The sequence below is a fragment of the Cryptomeria japonica genome, chromosome 7 (assembly GCF_030272615.1).
Source record: "Cryptomeria japonica chromosome 7, Sugi_1.0, whole genome shotgun sequence".
Taxonomy (NCBI): Eukaryota; Viridiplantae; Streptophyta; class Pinopsida; order Cupressales; family Cupressaceae; genus Cryptomeria; species Cryptomeria japonica.
Window position 1 is genome coordinate 847,823,276 of NC_081411.1, and position 21,434 is coordinate 847,844,709.

A 21,434-nucleotide genomic window follows, 5' to 3' on the forward strand; every position below is an offset into this window, starting at 1 on the left:
ATGTCACCAAAAGATAAAATCAAAAGAAAACCAAGACTCGACACCAACATCCACTGTAGTCCTCAAGTTTAGTGTCTCTTGTCACTTGTATAAGTCTTATTTGATTGTGGTCACAATGTTTACTTTCACAAAAAAGATAGATAGCACTGAACCATAATGTTGTTTGAGTCTGTTGAAAGATTGATTTGTTGAAGCCCATTGTTGTTGCTGTGTCTCATCTAAAACTGACTGAATCCATGAAATTGATACTTTATTGCGGAGAAGATGAAACTTTATTGTGGATCTGTGATGCAAATGTTAGTTTATTGTGGATTGTGTGTGAATAGACTGAAGAAAAGTGGAAGAAACTGTACTCCTCGAAACATGTGATGTTCTCAGTTCCACACCCATCACTAGATGTAGGGTTTGCCTTAGCCACAGATAGGAGCTGATTTATTATGAATGGAAAGAGGTGAAAAGGGATGTTTATTATGAATGGCGAACCAATCTGAGGTAGATCAATAACAAGCCATGATGGGAATGGGTATGTTTATTATGAATGGATAAGTTGTGAGTGTGTGCAAAGTGAAGGAAGAAATGGAATCCTGAAGGAGGGAGGAGCAATTAGTCTCAACGCATGGCACTGGTGACCCAGTATTCACCATGGTACTTGCCCAGGGCGCCACCGAAGTGGTTTTCACCATTGGACAAAATGTTTTCTCTTTACTTTTTTGTTTGTTTGTTTGTTTGTTTATTTTATTTTTTTATGATTTTTTTAAAATTTTTGAATTAGGATATTCCAAAGAGCTATGTGTAAAACCGACGAAGGTGCATGCTGTTGATAGGATCCTCTAAAGGTTCACCCTCTATGGTTGAGAGCTGATATGCACTAGATCCATATGCTGCTATAATGATGTAAGGACCAAGCTAGTTTGGTTCGAACTTGCCCTTCTTCTCTCTGTCTTGCTAATTTTTGGGGTTTTCTCTGAGAACCAAATCACCTACCTCAAATGTATGAGGCTTGACTTTATGATTTTAGCTGTGACTCATTCGTTGTTGATAAGCCTTGAGATTATTAAAAGCAGTTTGTCTTCGTTCATCCAATAGTTCAAGTTCTTGTAAGCGAGAGACCCTATAGTCTTCATCACTGATGATGTTTTGCAAAGAGACTCGTAAAGAAGGTAACTCAACCTCAATAGGCAAGATGGCTTCAGTTCCATAGACAAGTGAATAGGGTGTAGCTCTTGTAGGTGTGCGGACACTTGTGCGGTAGGCCCAAAGTGCGGGATTAAGTTGAATATGCCAATTACGGCTAGCATCGTCGACTGTCTTTTTTAAGATTTTAAGGATTGTTTTATTAGATGCCTCAGCTTGACTGTTACCTTGGGGGTAATATAGTGTGGAGAAACGATGGGAAATATGGAAGCGGTCACAAAGTTCACGAACATCCTGATTTTTGAAGGGATGCCTGTTATCGGTGATAATGGAAACAGGAATACCGTATCGACAAATGATATAGTTGAGAATAAATGTAGCAATCTATTTTCCAGTGACTTGCATGAGAGGTACGACTTCGATCCATTTTGTGAAATACTCTATGGCAGTGATAATGAATTTATGACCATTGGAAGAAGGAGGGTGAATCTTGCCTATGAGATCAAGTCCCCACTGATAAAAGGGCCAAGGGGTCACAATTGGTTGAAGTTCTTGTCCTGGTGCATGAATGAGGTCTCCATGAAGTTGACATTGCTTACATTTTTTGAAAAACTGATATGAATCTTTTTCCATATTGGGCCAGTAATATCCAGTCCTGATAAGTTTCTTGGCCAAGGTAGGACCACTAGAATGTGGACCATATATCCCTTCATGTACTTCACGTAACACAATGTGAGCTTCATCGCTTTCTAAACATCTAAGAAGAGTACCATCTAGACCTTGATGGTATAGGACATTGGCTAAAATGACATATCGAGAATATTGGTGAATGAAAGTGTGACGTTAGTTATTGGATAGATCAGGAGGTAGGGTATTATCACGAAGGTATGTGAAAATGGAACCATATAACTAGGACTCAGGACCGGTGACACATATCATCTCAGTAGGAGTGATTTCATATGAAGGAACCAAAAGTTTATCCACCAAGAACTCATAGCGGGTCTCATTCGGAGGTAGATCGATCAGTGAAGCAATTGTAGCCATGGCATCTGCGGCTCGATTCTACTCTCTTGGTATCTGCTCAAAGTCTATCTTTGTGAAATGTTGTTTCAGGTCATCCACCATTCTTTTGTAAGGCATTAATTTCTCATCCTTTGTTTGGAAATCATCAGTTGCTTGATGGATTACAAGTTGAGAGTCCCCAAAAACATGAAGTTCCTGGATCTTCCACTAAACTGCTATTTGTAATCCAGTTGTTAATGCCTCGTATTCCACTATGTTATTAGTGCAAGGAAATGATAAGCAGTATGATTTTGGTATGGAATCCCCTTGAGGAGTTATAAAGAGGATGCCAGCTCCTGCCCCATGCTGTGTGTATGAGCCGTCAAAGTATAATTGCCATGGTTTTGCATGTGACACTGTTAAAATGGATTCATCTGGAAATTCTAAAATTAGAGGAACATCATCTATCATGGGAGCATCTACTAATTGATCAATGATGGCTTGTCCTTTTATTCCTTTTTTGTCCACATACTCGATGTCGAATTCACTCAGGATCATTACCCATTTGGCTAGTCGCCCAGTAAGCGTTGCTTTATTGAGAAGGTATTTCAATGGATCGATCCTTGCAACCAACTTAGTCTTATGAGTTAGCATGTAATGTCATAATTTCTGTGAAGCAAAGACCACGATGAGACATGCACGCTCAATTGGTGTGTAGTTTAGCTCATATCCTACCAATGTGCGATTGATATAGTATATTGCCTTTTCTTTGCCTTCAGCATCTTGTTGTGCTAAGAGTGCCCCCAGTGCTATTGAAGTAGCTGATATGTACAGTAATAAAGGCTGATCTGGAATTGGTGGCATCAAAACTGGCGGATTCAAAAGATAATCTTTGAGTATCTAGAAAGCTTGTTGACAGTTATCATCCCATTTGAATTTGATGTTTTTATGTAGCAAGTGCTGAAAAGGATTACACTTATCTGCAAGTTGTGCTATGAATCTTCGTATGGACTAAAGTCTCCCTTGTAAAGATCGAAGTTGACTGATGTTTCATGGTGGTTGCATCTCTAGGATGGCTTTGAATTTTGTTGGATCAACTTTGATTCCTCTTTTTGATACAATGAATCCTAGGAGCTTCCCGAAGGTTACTCCAAAGACACATTTCTTGGGGTTTAATCTTACTTTGTATTTTTCCAACTGATCAAAGATGATTGAAAGTATGTCCAAATGTGATTCTCTATCAAGTGATTTACCTAAGAGGTCGTCAACATAATCTTCCATAGTTACGTGCATGAGATCATGAAAGATAGTAGTCATGGCTCTTTGATATGTAGTGCCTGCATTTTTTAGCCCAAAGGGCATGACATTCCAGCAGAAGGTTCCCCAAGGACAAGTAAATGTCATTTTGTGTTGATCCTCAGATGCAATATTTATTTGATTATAACCAGAGAATCCATCCATCAAAGATAACATCGCATGACCTGCTATGAGATCAACAATCAAGTCAATATTTGGTAATGGAAAATCATCCTTAGGACAAGCTTTGTTGATGTCTCTGAAATCTATACATATTCTGATACTACGATATGGTTTACTGATAGGCACTAAGTTGGAGATCCATCCAGGATAATCAATTGGGCATATGAATCCGACATCCAATAATTTCTCAAGTTCTGCTTTGACTAGTAATGCCACTTGTGGATGCATCTTTCTTAATTTCCGTTTCACTGGTTTTGCCCCCGGTTTAACTGTCAAATGATGCATTACCAAATCCGGATCCAATCTAGGCATATCAGCGTATGACCATGCAAAGTTTATTTGTCGTTCTTTGAAGAAACTTATGAATTTTGACCTTTTTGACTCTGTCAAAGATTGGGCTAGGAATATGTTGTGTGGAACCTCTTCCGTACCAATATTTGCTTTGATAGTCTCCTCTACCAACATGGATGACTTTTCCTCATATGATGCTGGGAGAATGTCGAGCCTTCCATCTTCGGGTGCCTCAGAGAGGTTTTCGCCCTCAGATACGTCCTTTCTTTTTACTTTTTTGGGGTCAAACAGTGCCACAGTGTGGTTTTCGCCATAAGACCCTTGGTTTGTTTTTATTTTTATATTTTTGTGACTAGAAGGCCCGACACCCTCACCGAAATATGCCACACTATTGAGTTCTATAGTGTATCCTGCTTTATGGTCCCCAGGGGGAAGATCATCTTGTATGCCAAGATAGTTAATAAAAGCTTCATCATTTTGGAATGTGTCAAACTGTGCAGGTCCTTCATGATCCCAGTCAATAAGTTGGTGATGAACGAGGGGAAGGCCTTTGATGTCTTCAAAGTTAGCGGGGCTAAGAGTGAAGATGCAGTTATATTCAGGGATGTCGAGGTAGTTATCAAGGTCATCGTTGGCACTCTCCTCATCAGTCTCGATCGTGAACGAATCCAAATTATCATCACTAGTAGCACATTCCAGGACAGGTGTTCTCATTCTATGTGATTTCAACCTAGAACCTAGAGACAAGGACTGTGTGGAATCCTCAGGGGTTGTTTCTTGACCAACTTTGAATTTTTCATAAAATTCATCTTCTTCTGTGGGTTCATCTGGCTCTCTGAATGTCTCGGTGAGCTCGTAGTCACTAGAGGATTTGTCTGAACCCCATTCCCATTCGTTGGAGTCTGTGGAATAATGATTCTCTTGTTGAATTTTGGCATCTTTGATTTGTAATGCTTCTTCTATCTTTTGAGTCATGAAACCAAGTCCCTTCGAGCATTCCTTTTTGAATGTCAATTCAGGTTGTAAAGGTTCAATGATGCCTTACTTTCTTAACCCAAGAGGGATTTTGCCATCATACCCAAATTTTTGTAGAATCTTGAACCCTTTGCCATACTTCTCACATGGTATATTGATGTGATCTTGGGTATCATCTTCAAGGTCTTTGTAAAGCATTTTGTATAAGTCTTCCTCTTCTAGTTCACCCCATCTTTGAAAGATAGTAGGGTCCCATTTGAGTATAAGGATAGATACTTGCTTATTAGGATGTGGTCTTCCATATTCTTTTGGTGAATTCATGCCTTGTTGTAAGTACATGGTCTAATTCAAAGTGTATTCACCCATGCCTTTGTCCTAGAATTTGCCCTTAAGTTCACCTTGTTTTGATGTCAAAGGTTTTAATGACTCATGATCAATGTATGCAGAAGAAGGAACAGCTTCACGATTACTAGGAATGATGGTCTCAGTTTTTGGTCTCAAGTTATTGCAATATATGAATGGATTAGGATCACCATTAACTGTTATTTCAACTCCATTGTGAGGAAACTTGATGCATTGGTGATACGTAGATGGGACTGCCCTCATTTCATGAATCTAAGGATGTCCTAATAATATGTTGTATGTGAGATCAAGATCAAGTACTTGACAAACCACATCCTTTGTAACTGGCCCAACTCTGAGAGGTAAGGTGACTATGCCCTTGGATGAACGCTCTTCATCATCATATGCTTTGATGGTAATTTTGTTTGTATAATTCACAACTTTGTCAGAATATCCCAATTGTTTAATAGTGCTCAATGTACAAATGTTTAAACCTGCTCCTCCATCTATCAGGACTCGTTTGATTCTATGTTTGTGTATGAAGGCTTCAATGTGTAATGGTGCATTATGTGGCTGACTTACGGAGGCATCATCAGCTTCTATGAATGTAAGAGAGTGTGGAATGGAAAGGTATCCCACCATGGCTTGAAACTGGTCCACGTTCAGATTAGTAGGAACGACAGTGTCTCTCAAGATTTTTTCCAAAATAGCTTTATGTGCAGGGGATATGCTCAAGAGTTCAAGTATGGAGATGAGCGCGGGTGTCTTCCCTAACCGTTCTACAAGGTCATACTCAGGTTTGGTTGATGAGGAAGCGATGTTTTTAGCTGGAGTACCTTGCAAAGTGAATTTACCTTGGCAGGTTGTAACATGACATTCAGAGGTAGGTTCGGAAGAAGATCCAACGCCTTTCAGAATGATCTTGGGTCTCTGGGTAGAATTCTCAAGGGTTTTGTCCTTGATGATAATGGTAGAGACATAATTGTCCATTGAAATGTGATTGATAGTTGAATCATAGTTATAAGATGCTCTGGTATAGTTGGTTTGGTCATCTATGGCTTTAGCATTTCCCTTCTCATGCTTTGGGAATGGTTCCTTAAACATTTTGTGTTCTTAATTGGATGAGTGTCCTTCAATCTCAATGTCACCTCTATCAATTAGATCTTGTATGATGTTCTTCAGTCGATGACAATTTCCTATTTTATGTCCCTTGCTCTTATGAAATTCACAATACTCATCATCATTCCACGAATTTGGTTTCACCTTTGGCTCATATGGAGGAAAATCTAGAATTGTGATTATCTTGTTTGCCACTAGCTTTTTGAAAACTGACTCAAGTGGTTCTCCCAATGGAGTGTAATTCCTTCGTGATTTAGAAGTTGTTTGAGTATTCACTTGATTTGATCCAGAAAAAATGAATTTGGGTCACACTGTATTGGCATCAACAACACCATCATTGACTGTGTTCTTGTTTTTATTCCAAAATCTTGGCTTATCTTTTCCTTTAAAGTCATCTTTGTTTTCCTTGAATATCTTAATGACTCCTTGTTCAATTAGGACCTTTTCTGTCACTAAGCCTTTTTCAATGATGTCCTTCAAGGTGGACAAACAAGCTTTCCTTAGATCATAGCCAATGTCTTTGTTAACATTTTGGGTGAACATCTCTACCATTTGTTTTTGTGGAATTTCACAAGAGCATCTGCTGGCTAGATTCCTCCATCTTTGTAAAAATGATGCAAAAGACTCTCCCTCTTTTTGCTTGGTGTTGCACAAAGTAGTGACTGATATGTCTATCTCTATATTGTAGGAGAAATGTTGGATAAATGCCTCTTCTAAGTCACCTCATGACTTAATTCTAGGTGGAAGTTGGGAGAACCATTCCATAGCTTGATCGCCTAGGCTCTATGGGAATAATCTCATCAAATATGTATCTTCTGCCGCTACCTCAATGCAAGCTGTGAAAAACTGTCTTATGTGTGCCTTAGGATCCCCTTTTCCTCTATACTTATCAAACTTAGGCGTTACAAAGTGCGTAGGAAAAGGAGGCATTGGAATGCTCTTGTCAAATGGATAAGGACATATGTCTCTCATTGTGTATGTTGGCTTCGGTGTATTTATGTCCTCCATTTTCTTTTGCAAGTCCCTGATTTGTTGCTCCAAATTGCTCTTAGGTGGAGATTGACTTCTTGGACCATACCCCATGCTTGAGGCACCAATTGGAGGAGGAGCATGTTGCATATATGGATGATATTGATCATACACATGTTCATATGGAGGAGGTCTATAATGATGCTGTGAATATGGACCACTTGGTATAGATTCATGTTGAGGAATGAAATATCTACTTTCACGCGCGGTGGGACTCTTGTCCCTTTTGCATTTAACATCTTTGTTGCAGATATTGTATTTTGAAGTTGCAGATTTGACATTTTCGATGACATTTTGGTATTTTCACGTCTGTGTACTTTTGGATCATGTTTTTGGTTTTCTACTGCGTTTGTGACATCTTGGATCGCGTCTACATCCTCGACAGTATTTTATTTTTTGCAGATTCTGAAAACCGCGTCTGTGTTCCTTAGTCACATCTGTGGTGTTTTTAGGCGCGTCTGTGCCCATAAGCCGCGTCTGCATTCTGAAACCGCGTCTATGTTTCACAGAAGCACGTTTGCGTCAGAGAGCCGTGTCTGTGTTTGGGGTAACTGCGTCTGTGTGCATTGATTTCATTTTTGGAGTTTTATTGATTCAGTTTTTAGTCATTTGGTTTTATTAGATCTGGTTTATTTTGAGCTAACATCTTCAAATCTAGCTAATGAAATTGGTGCAACTTGTCTCAAAAGCAAAATCGTTTTGTTGAAGGCCCCTATTTTCACAAAGTCTTTTGGATCTAAAATTTACCTAACTCGCGTGCTTGCAGGAAGGGGTGATTATTTCAAACAATCCAAACTACTAATAAATCTTTGTTGCAGGTCCTTGGCAAAGGTTTTTTTTTTTAATTTTTATTGTGTGCCTTGTTTTCATAGATTAGCAAACACTTCAATTGGTGCACTAAAATTGAATCATTGTCTTTTGTGTCTTGAGCAATAGGCTCTTTTTGTTTAATCTTTAGAGGGCCTGTCTCCCCATGTGGTCATTAGGACTACTAGTGAGGAGAGAATGACCCAAGTGGTAGCGAGGAAAACCCACCTGTTCTGAACCACTATAAACAACTGTATTCATGGTGAAAACTATGAATAACATGTGCTGATTAGTTCATACCGACACTATGTCTCCCCATAAACCCGTTTGATCAAATTTATTTGATCAGTTGTAGGGCGTAACCCCTACCAGCTGGGAGCCTTCTATATTTACAGAGCTGAAAGTGCCCGCATGTATGGCCACACGAGTAGATGCCCTTACTAGCACCTTTTTGTTCTAGAAGCCAAAATCCTTCTAGTTGTTGGGGCAGGAGGTCGGACCTCTGGTAGTGGCCCACACACATATGGTTTTTAGTAGAGATACAAAGTTCGCCATGGGGAGTTTTTGTGGGGACTGATGCTTGGCTGACTCGAGAAGTGAGTGTCGAGGGTGGAGCCAGTGAGGTCAAATATCTAAGTATCTACTCTGAATAGCATAGCCTCGAGGGTAAAACCTCATGTGGGATCAACAACTATTGTCTTGGCCAACCATAAGAATTGTGCTTGACTTATTTTGAACAATCAAACATTCAAGACCAAACAACAAAACATTGTGTCTTTTGTGTCTTCAAGTGTATGCAAAACAATTTTACATCAAACATCACACTTCCTTTGAGTCATATTTTTGAGTCTAGACACTTGCAAACATTGAGTCCTCATCAACACTGTGTCCTCTTGTCACGAAAAACAGTCAAATAATCAAATTTGGTCACAACAAAATAACTTCATAGATTGAAAAAATTGCACAAATTTTGCAGAACCACGTCTATGTCTGACATAATAGCGTCTGTGTTGTATAACTGCGGCTGTGAAGGGCAGAAACGCGTCTGTGTTTCCAGAATCAACATTGCATTTTACAAAAATCTTAGAAACACGTCTGTGTTAAACAAAACCACGTCTGTGTCAGGAAATCACGTCTGTGTAGTATACAGGCGGGTCTATGTTCAGAATTGAAAAACTTTTACAGTCCAGCAAACAAACACAGTCAGTTTTAGAATTCTTGAGCTTCCTAGGTTATTTCGTCAGGTTTTCATCTAGCATTCAACCTGTCTTTGGGTCTCACAAAGTCCATCATTGCTTTACACCTTACATTACATTCACATTTGTCTAAATTTGAGTCAAAAGGTCACTTGCTTGTCCTCATCATACTTTGTCAACACACTACATACAACAACATTTTGCTAAGTGGTCCCTCATCAAGGTCTATCACCTTTGGGTCTCATTTGGTCTTACTTAGAGTCAAGGTCAACTTACCTCATCAAGAGAAACTATCATCTCTTTGGAAGCCACACCTACTCTACTACATACATACTTGGTCTTACACTTTGGACATTGCAAGTACACCTCAGATTCATTTACATTCCATCCAACTCTTAGTCTTCCATACTCTTTCCATTTTCATCTAGTCTCAAACATCTCGGTCAATACCTAGTTCATGGTTGAAACCCATCTTCAAAAATCTAGGAGAGAAACTAAAGTGGCTCAAGAGTCCACAAACATGAGTTCTTATGAGTATGAAAATGATATCTTTTTCAATTCCGATCATACTACATTACCTGACTTGGATGCCTATAGAAACATTCCAAATGTTGAGAACATGGACACTACAAACAACAATGATACACACAATGACAATATGGACAACTTTTCAGTATATTCAGTAGATGTGGAAGAATCCATTATGGATCCCCATTTCAATTGATTGGTTGAGGAAATAATGAGGAGGGATAGACAATACTTCTTACAAATGATGGCACAAAGTGGAGCCAAGATACCTCATGATTTTGACATGTCTCAAATAATGGAAAATCGACCTTTGCAACAACCTCACTCCAACATGGATCAAAGGAGGCCTAATAGTGGAGGCAATAGAGGACCACATATGGTGCCTGAATCACCATCATCTTTGTTTCAAAAACCAGAGGTCCCATACACACATGGTCAAGCATATGATACTCACCTTCGCAGACCATTATGGAAGTCTTATGTAGAGAAATATGCTCAATCACATATCAATGCTAAGGATCAACCACCAAAGCAATTGGATATCCAAAGGCATGCTCAAAATTTGGACACAAGGAAACCCCACGTCAAATTTGGGGACAACACACTAGAACATACTCATGACATGCCTGTAGAGTATGGTATACATGGACAAAACTGATATTTCGTTCCTCAACATGAATCTATACCAAGTGGTCCCACCGGGCATGCCAAAATGTATATGGTGAAAGTGGATAACAACAATAACAATATTGAAAGACTAAATGGATTCAACCACAAAACCCTAGCCTAACAACAACAAAGATCCACCATAACATATGAAGATTACCTAAGACAATGCAAATCAAATGAAATCACAAAGATTATACCATCACATATCCAATAGGGTTTGGATCTCCATTCTTCCTATCTCCATTGATCTTGCTTGATATATTTTCTCTTAGATTTTATGTGCACAAGAGCTCAACAAAGAACGAAATGTGGTTGCAAGTAGGATCGCATATGAAAAGCATAGTGTAGTCCAGTAATCAATGGGGGGGTTTGATAATGAAGGAAGCATCTCCTTATATAGAAGACACTATATGAAATGGAGGGATAAGATTGAGAGGTGTAAAAGGAGGTTGGCTATGATTAGAGGGTAGGTAAAAGAAATAATAAAATAATGAAAGGGGTAGGTAGTGTATGAATTAAGAGATGAATGATGTGTCATAAGTAGAAAAGGTTAATGAATTAATTAAATAAATAAAGATTTATTTAATTAATAGAGGAATAGGGATCAATTAAATAAATAAGATATTTATTTAATTTAGGAAAAGGATAATTTAAATAAATAAATGAACTTATTTAAATGAGAAATAAGGCTAGAAGAGGATAAATGAATTAATTAAATAAATAAAGATTTATTTAATTAATAGAAGAATTAGGCTTAGATAATTAAATAAATAAAACATTTATTAAATTAGACATGACAATTTTAGGTGTCTACAAATACAACAAGGTATTTGACTTGGCAGGGTCCCCACACATCACTTCAACACCAAACATTAGGCAATTCAACCTTTTTCCTTCTCAATGCATTTTTTTTTCTTTCACTAGTTTTCTCAGTCTGATACATAGGGATATCAGACCTTTCATGACATCATCACATGCACAAACTTCCCCATATGTCCCTGTAAGTCTAAGATATTAAATGCATTTCACCTAGCACTATCTGGTACAGATTATTGTGTCCTATTCATATAGGATGTTTGCACACCACACTATCATCCTTGACTCATGTGTATGATGCAGAGGTAGGGGCATGTATAATGGTTTCAACATACAAAGTCAATGATCATACACTCCATTCATCTAGACACCCTTGGATACATTACTTGGCTTCTAGGCTTGGGAAAACTAATATGAATTGAGCCAACAACATGAGGATAGGGCCAAGTATCATGGCAACTGATCATAATTTGTGAAGATAGGGTTCACACCTAAGTGTTGGCTCTCAACAATGCAACACTTCCAAAATTGTCAGTCTCAATGTTGAAATGTGATAGCTAGATCGGATTAAGTTGATTAAATTTTAATGTTGCCTAAGTGGCAATTAAAATTAAATATATATTGTAATAACAACAATATCAACCAAGGCTTATTGCACAAAGATAGAATATATTTTGATCTGGGACAAAAAAATCCAACTGGAGTGGGGTTCCCCGATTCCTTCCAACATCAACATAGTGTCCAAACATGCAAATGCCAATTGGACACCCCCTATGACAGGATGGATCAAACTCAATTTCGACGGGGCGGCTAAAGGAAACCTAGGGGCCGCGAGAAAAGGATGTATTGTTAGGATATAGGAGACATTATGGGTAGTGTATCAGGAAACATGGGCATTACTTCCAATAATGAGGTAGAAGAAATGGCTCTAGCCAGAGGTCTTAGATTTTGTGTTGATGATGGATTTACATAAGTGGAAATAGAAGGGGAATCACAAATTATAATCGCCACCAAGAACAACTCGACACCCAATTGGAAGCTTCGTCGCTATTTGGTTGATATTACAATGCACCTTAACCAATTTCAAAATTATAGAATTTCCCACCCTTTCTAAGAAGCAAACAAAATAGTTGATTATTAGCTAATGTTGGTGTCTCACTGGAATCATACACTGAGAAAATCTTGACTTTTGACTGGCAAAATAAGTTGAAATAGATTGTAAAGGACGATTTGGCTGAATCGATCTGCAAAGTCAAGTCGGGGATTGGATAAGAAGTAGGAATGTACCTGGGCCATCATGGAATCTTTCGATGGGTAATTATATGGCCCAAGGTGCAGACATAACCAACGCGGATTTCAAGCTCTCTTATGATTGCGCATCGGATATCGGTGTGTGGATCGAGCATGGGAGCTTTGTTTTAGCTAGAGGTAGGCCATACCTTAGTGGAAGGACAAACCAAAGACCTCTATTTTTTCATGCGCTTTGGAAGATTGGTATTAGGCCGGTTAGATAAAGGTATGACCAGTGACCTGACAAGCTCTAGAATAGTAAAGATATGTTGTTCAGATGAAGCTTGAATGGAAGTCGGGCCTGTTCTGGTCTCTAGACTTCTCTAGAAAGTCTGAAACTTTATATAAGGAATGGTCCAGATTGTATTCTTAAGCCTGGAAGTATCGATCTCAACCGATGGTGCATCATTTTGGTCTCAGTTGCCTATGTAGAGAGGAATCGATCCAGGCCCAATGCAGCTGGCTATTTCAACCAAACGATGTGGTCTGGAATGCTATATGGCGGGTGGCTAACGATATACTAGGTGGTAATCGACACTAATGTGATGGGTTTGTTTATGAGGTTGTCATATTTCCTATGGTTGACATATTCGATTCAAAGGAAGTGAGCATATAGAGGATCAACGACTTTGTTCACCCGTTTGATGGACAAGCCCTGATAAATGCCATTCTAGAGTTGGATTCTAATTGTTGGGTAAGCACCCTTGACATCCATTTTAACCACACCAACTACATCTCCTTTGAATCGGAGGAGTCAGACAGTGAAGATGAGGAAATTTCCCAAAAAAGGGCAACACAGGAGAGGAGGAGGAACTTCATCTAGGAGGCATGGGAGGTGTTTAGGGTAGGGGTCAAGAATGGGAATTTGGATCCCTTCTGTAGACTACTCAACTCTGATGATAACTGGCTCTCGACATCAACCGCTATCAATTGGAGAGAACATGGCTTTCATACTCCAACACATTGGGAATTAGTCATCATGCATAAGGCACTACCTTAAGATCCTTTTTAGATTAGTTTGGTTAGTTTTTCTATTACGAATCCGAGATGATAAATGTATGAGATTTATTACGAATATCTGACTGCATTTTATGGTACATTAATATAGCCTAAGCTTTTTTTTTGAGGTTTTGGTTAAATATTTAAGTCCAAACTTTAAATAGACAAAATATTTTCATAAGATTTTGTGGTTATGTTTTCTAGTTTATCAGTCAAAGATGCTTTGGTGGTTATGTTTTTTATTTGGGGATTCATTGATTGAGCCCATGTAACAACTTTGTGAAGTCATTTGTGCCTTCAAAATTCAAAACCATGGTGGCTATGGTCTACAAATGATAACTATTTATTTCTTGTAAGAGCAGAAAATCATAATGACGAATGCTACAAAATGCTTACATAGGAACTCAAATAATCACCATTTATCAAAACACACTAAACTCCTATAAAAGTTGCCTTTGACACTTTGGAGAATAAAAAATTTGACCTACTCGAGTCACCAAATAACCCAACTCAATGCAAGATTGTATTATCGTTGCTACTTGATTTGTATCTAGAAAAGACCTTTAAGGAATCCTCGAGCTCACTTTCTTTCATAAGTAGATCTGCCAATCAATAACACACACTACTATTGACAATTCCAGTGATAACTCAAAAGGAGTGCAGGAACTATTAGAAAATTGGGTTTAATAGATTAGGGAAAAATATATATTCTACAATCTTTAATCTATTTGTGAACACTATTGATGAAACCAAATCAAATGCCCTTGATTGCAAATAAAACCTTACCTAAGGAACACGCGGTTGTGGAGAGATCGCTCCATGGGGGGGAGGGAGGCAACAAAAGCTTCAACTTTGTTAGACGATGCTCCCAGCAAATTCTTGGTTTTTTTAAAAATGATCTCGCGTTATGTTGGCCAGTCTTGAGTCTTCACAGATTAGGAAGTGTACTGAACCTACAAAATCATCTGAAACTGAGGTTTTGGCTAATGAACCAGATGAAGTACCTTTGGCATTAGATCAAAATCCTAAACCTTTATACATATCTTTGTTTATTAATGGCTACAAACTCAATAATTGTATCATTGATTCATGAGCATTAGATAACATTATGCCTTCCACAGTTGCCAAAGCTTTAGGTCTTTCCCTCACCAAAACCTTTGGGAAGTATTATTAAATGGACTCAAAACATGTTCCTTTGTTAGGTCAAATAAAAAACGCACAAGTTGCCCTAGCAGTGCATCCTAGTAAGAGAGTGAAATTAACTATTCTTTGTAGCCAATGTCCTTGAGGGTTATGGTTTGCTTCTAGGAAGAAATTTTTGTAAGTTTTGGGAGGAGAAATCAAGATGGACTGTTCTCAAGCATTAATTCCCATTGGTAAGCAAATAATTTCCCTCCAACCAGAGCCAAAATCTAAATACATACTTTTTCCTTCAGATGACCCAAAATCTCAGATATTGTATCAAGAATGTGATTTCGGTAATTACTTGCTTTTCTCTCATGACATGAAGGAAATGCCAGAGGATGTATTAGACCCTATTGTTGGCCTATGGGTGATGGAATTTGATGGAAGTTGTGAGTCAGCTGGATCTGGTGCCAAAGTGGTGCTCATTTCTCCTAGAGGTGAAAATATTCTTTTTTCATTTAAATTGGAATTCAAAAACACTAATAATACTGCAAAATACGAGGCCTTATTGTTGGGACTCGAACAGGCAAATAAAGGAGGGATCAAGTTGTTGATGTCAAAGGTGATGCAAAATTAATTGTCAAGTAGGTGCGAAATATCTTCTCGGTAAAGAATGAAAGGCTTAGACATTATAGGAATAGGGTTTGGGATGAGATGGAATATTTTGATGCTTTCTCAATCGAAGCAATTCCCAGAAGTCAAAATTCCTATGCGGACTCCTTAGTAGTTTCAACTTCTTTCTTGCTCCCACATCTAGATTTTGGTGCAGATGTTTATAGGATTGAAGTGGTATATCGCCCTAATATTCCAGATAATTCTAATTTCTGGTAGGTGTTCAAGAGTGATATACATATGAATAATTTCTTGAAAAATGCTAAAATGTTTGCCTCATCCTTCTTTGAAAGGTCTGAGAATTAATGTAATGAATTTTGTTTGGACCCAAGAGAAGGTTCTAAAAAGGAAGTTATTCAGTTAAAGGGAAATCGAATTCCAAAAGGTTTGGTATCCTTTGAAAACCTCTTTGATCGCAATGATAGGTATGTTAAAATAAATAGTTCTCAAAGTACCAGTAACTCGGGAGAGTGTGAAAAGGTAAATATAGGGGATGGAACTAACCGAAAGTTAGTTAATCTAGGCAAGTGTTGTACCCCAAAGGAAAAACATTTGTTCATTAAATTGTTATAGAAATTCCTGGATGTTTTTGTGTGGTCTTATGAGGATTTGAAGGATTTTAGAAGCGGCCAGTTTCAACATCATATTCCTCTTAAACCTGGAGTGGCTCCTTTTAGGCAGAAGTTGAGAAATTATAATCCCAAGGTTGTAGATGCAATTTTAAAAGAAATAGATAAGATGCTCCAAGCAAGGATTATCTATCCTATTCATCATTCAACCTGGGTGGGAAACATTTTCCCAGCTCGCAAGAAAAATGGAGAGATAAGGATCTGTGTGGATTTTCGAAACTTGAACAAGGCTAGTTTAAAAGACAATTACTCATTACCGGCAATGGATTATATTATTCAAACCATTGCTGGATCAGAAATGATGTCAATGCTCGACGATTTTTTTGGCTACAACTAGATAAGCGTAGTGAAAGTAGACCAACACAAAACAACCTTCAGCACACCTTGGGGAACTTTTGCCTATAACCGTATGCCTTTTGGCCTGATAAACATTGGGGCAAATTTCCAAAGGGAAATGAACCTCTCATTTCGTCACCTCATTGGTAAGACTATAGTTATCTATCTAGATGATTTGACAGTATTTTCGAAGAGGAGGAGAAACCACCTAAGAGATTTGGAGACTATGTTGCAAAGGTGTAGAGATCATGGTATCTCTCTGAATCCAAAGAAATCATTTTTTTGTGTTACAGAGGGAAATCTATTAGGGCATATAGTCTCCCAAGATGGAATTAGAATTGATCGTGATCAGGTAAAAGCTATTCATTAGTTGAGTTTGTCATCAAACAAAAGTGGTGTAAAATCATTCTTTGGACAAGTGAGTTTTCTTAGGAGATTTGTGCCAGATTTTGCCGAAGTCACCAAACACATTGTAGGTATGATGAGTGAAAAACAAATTTTCAAATGGAAAGAAGAAGCAAAGAAATATTTTGAAGAGGTAAAGGAGGCAATTGCTCGGGCTCCAACTCTAATTAATCTTGATTTCAAAAAGAATTTTATTATGTATTGCTATGCCTCAAAACACACAATGTCTGGCATTATTTTGTAGAAGAATGAGTTGAATGAATAAGTCCCTATCGTGTTCATGAGCATCGTGCTCAAGAAACATGAATTGAATTACTCATTAGTTGAGAAGTAGGCCTTTGCGGTTGTTAAAGCTATCAAAAACTTTAGGTATTAAAAGAGAAATCTTATATTAAAGGCAACCAAATATGTGATTGTTGATAATATATAGTATAAGAAAGGCCTAGATGGAGCATTCCTAAGGTGTGTTGACAAGGAGCAGCAGGAAAAGCTTCTGAAAGCTTTCCATAGTGAATCATGTGGAGGACATTATTCATCAACAGTAACAACCTTTAAGATTCTTAGGAATTGTTACTGTAGACACCCAAAATTGTCCAGTCTAATTAAATAAATATTTTATTTATTTAATTATCTTAGCTTAATTCTTCTATTAATTAAATAAATCTTTATTTAATTAATTAATTCATTTATCCTCTTCTAGCCTTATTTCTCATTTAAATAAATACATTTATTTATTTAAATTATCCTTTTCCTAAATTAAATAAATATTTTATTTATTTAATTATCCCACTTCTTCTATTAATTAAATAAATCTTTATTTATTTAATTAATTCATTAGCCTTTTCTACCCATGACACATGTCATTCATCTCTTAATTCATACACTACCTACCCCTCTTATTATTTTATTATTTCTTTTACCTACCCTCTAATCATAGCCGACCTCCTTTTACACCTCTCAATCTTATCCCTCCATTTCATATAGTGTCTTCTATATAAGGAGATGCTTCCTTCATTATCAAACCCGAATCAATGATCTTAATGACTTGACTACACTAAGATCCTACTTGCAACCACATTCCGTTCTTTGTTGAGCTCTTGTGCACATAAAATCTGAGAGCAAATATATCAAGCAAGATCAATGGAGATAGGAAGAATGGAGATCAAAACCCTATTGGACATGTGATGGTATAAGCTTTGTGATTTCATTTGATTTGCATTGTCTTAGGTAATCTTCATATGTTATGGTGGATCTTTGTTGTTGTTAGGCTAGGGTTTTGTGGTTGAATTTATTTTGTCTTTCGATATTGTTGTATCCATTTTCACCATATACAGTTACTATTGGCCAAGTATGTTTAAGGATGCATATAAATGGGTAGTAGGCTGTGAAAAATGTAAGTTCTTAGGTAAGTCCCTATTAGCTGCGTTATCGTTAAGGCCGGTGGTCATAGATGAACCCTTTAAGCAACGAGGTTTAGATTTTATTGGCCCATTGAACCCCCCGTCAAGTGTTGGTCACAATCATATTATCACAACCACATATTATTTTAGAAAATGGGTGGAAGTAGTTCCCGTTAGGAAGACTACTTCAAAAATTGTTTGTAACTTCCTTAAGGAAAACATCCTGACTAGGTTTGGTGTACCCCAAAAAATTGTAATTGATAATGCCTCCAATTTCTCCTCAGAATAATTGAGCATGTTTTGTTATAATCATGGTGTTCTTTTGTCCCATTCTTCATATTACTATCCGCAGGGAAATGGCTAGGCCGAATCCAGTAATAAGAATTTGATCTCTATAATGCGAAAATTGGTGACAAAGAATGCAAAGGATTGTCATAGAAGGCTATATGAAGCATTATGGGCATATAGGACCTCACCAAAAAGGGATATAGGTATGACGCCATTTGAATTGGTATACGGGGTTGAAGCTCAATCGTATTTGCCTCTGGAATTGCCAGCAACTAGATTACAAAAGGTGACTGGAGATGAATTCTTTCAAAATGCTTTGGAGAAGCGAGTTATGTACCTTTCAAAAATTGAGGAAGATAAGAAGGAATTGGTTGACCATATCACTACACATTAAGCCAAGGTAAAGAAAATTTTTGATCATAGAGCTAGACCACAAGAATTCATGCTAGGAGATCACGTCTTGCTCTGGAACAGACACAGAGAACCAAAAGGGGTGCACAAAAAGTTTGATTCTCTTTGGAAGGGACCATTCATGATTAATTAGGTATTGGGCCCTAACTCATTTAAAATTGAATATCCTGATGGAACTATCCTACCCCCATCCTATAATGGGAAAGATTTAAAGCCTTATCAGTTGTAAGCGAGTGTCCTCCTTCTTGTACATAGAATTTTGTTGTGTTATCCTTTTGGTAGAGGTTGGTTGTTGCTTAGCTTTTGTTTTGTTAATCAGTCTGCAAAACTAGAGATGCTAGGTTCATTCCTTAGTCCTTCATAGTCCTGGTCCCCAATCAGAGCCAATTGTTACTCCCATATTTCACATTTATTCCCCTATGTAAGTTTCTTCCTTGCAGACTTTTTATTGTATTGAAAGTGTAGACTTATAAAAATGACCATATTTCTAAATGAATATCTTATGTTCATTTCTCTATTTAATTAAATCCAATTTAATTGAATTACTCACATTCCTCTATTTAATTAAATAAATTATTCCATTTATTTAATTAAATTCACTAGACCTCTTTTACCATTTAATAGGATAAATCATTTTATTCAATTAAATCCCCTATCCACTTTTTAATTAAATTCAAATTTAATTAAATAGTTTATCCTAAATTAAATAAATCTAATTTATTTAATTTCCCCAATTACAACCAAATTGAATTAAATTCATTTTATTCAATTAAATCCTATTATCCCTCCATCCACTTGCAAAATCCTACATCTCCCACTTGCTTCCTAAACCCTATTCCTAACCCCTTCTAGACTCTTCTAATCACTTCTAAATTAACCTAACCCATCTCCTAAATATTGTCACATCCCTAAGCAAGGGGAATTCACTTCTCAAACCCTCAAAGTCTTTGAAAACCCTTAAAGGCTTCAACCACTTAACTTTGAAAGTCTCCCAAACCATTAATGGTTAACTCAACCCTCTAGCATGATTAAAGAATATCCCTAAACTCAACCTCCATGTAACCCAAGGGTCTCATCAAGCATTTATTACTTTGACCATGGTTATCCTTAATCCTTTGCACAAGAGTTTATCCTTTGGATAAAACCTTTATCCAATAGGTAATCCTAACTTAACCATAACCCTTACCCCCTAAGATAACCATGAGGTCTTCTCAAGCATTTAATGCTTCTTACATCTCCTCTCAACCAACCCTATGTTGCCAATTGTCACCATTTCATTGGTGCAAATTGCAAACATGGATTCCCAACTTTCAAACTCAACCCTTGATTACCTCTTTCAATCCTGGCCATTCATTGCCCTATTTTTGCTATAAATAGAGCTCTCCATCCTCCATTTTAATCATCCAAGTCTTTAGCATCATACTTATACTAAAATCCATCCAAACTTTAATTTATCATTTGTGCTTATCATTTAGCCTCTCTTTTCAATAGGACTTAATCTAAATATGCATGTTTAGAGTATTTTCCTTATCATTTAGCTAAATTATAGACTAGTATATCATGCTAGGATAGTCTTGCTACTAATCTTGTCATCTTATAATCTAGTTTATTGCATTTATAGTATCATGCATAGCTTAGGATGCATTTCATCTTAAAATAAACCAAAGCATCCCTCATTCTTGCATTTTTCATCCCTAAACCACTTTGCTTAGTGATATGAGAGCAAAGACATTGGTTTGAGGGACCTTGTGAGATAGAGAACCATGGAACCAACCTTGGGAAGCTGAGCCATACTTCATGACTCCATAGCTTGCACCAAGAAGTCCTATGGGTGTGTGAGCAAGGCTCCTTAGGCTTCATTTTTCACATTTTAATTTCTATCGACCCACTTTTCTAGCATATAGAAAGTTTTCCTGTGGTCATAGTCTAAATCGTCTTTGTCTTTGGGCCCCATTTTGTAAGTCATGTAATTAAAGGTTAGAACTTTTCTTCGTTGAACCAATTGGTTAAGTTTAGAGATTCATAGGTACAATGGTTCAACATGGTCATTAGTCGGTCAAGTTTGTTGGGTCCGAATGTCTTAGTCCTTATGCTTTTTGAATTGAACCTTGAACTAGTGAACTTTTATGGTTCAATGGTTCAGCAGTTCCATGGTTCGATGTTTTCAGCTGCGAGGCTCGAAGATCAAGCAAGATGAAGTTAAGAAGATAGGCATCATTGTTCTAAGATGGAATATTCTGAGCACATGAAGTGCTTTACTGAGAAGGTCATATCTTTTCAAAATGGAAAGTAATCATTACTTTGATAGGTAATCTTGTGAAAGTGATGTGTAATTAATGCATGCTTTAGAAATTATCGTTTCAAAGTTATCTCGTTCGCATAAGTAGTGTGGGGATGGTGTCGCCGAATTTCATGCTAATCATAACAAAGTACTTTAAAACCTGTTTGAAAAGCCAAATTTAGAAAACAAACAATTCAGTGAAGGAAAGGTA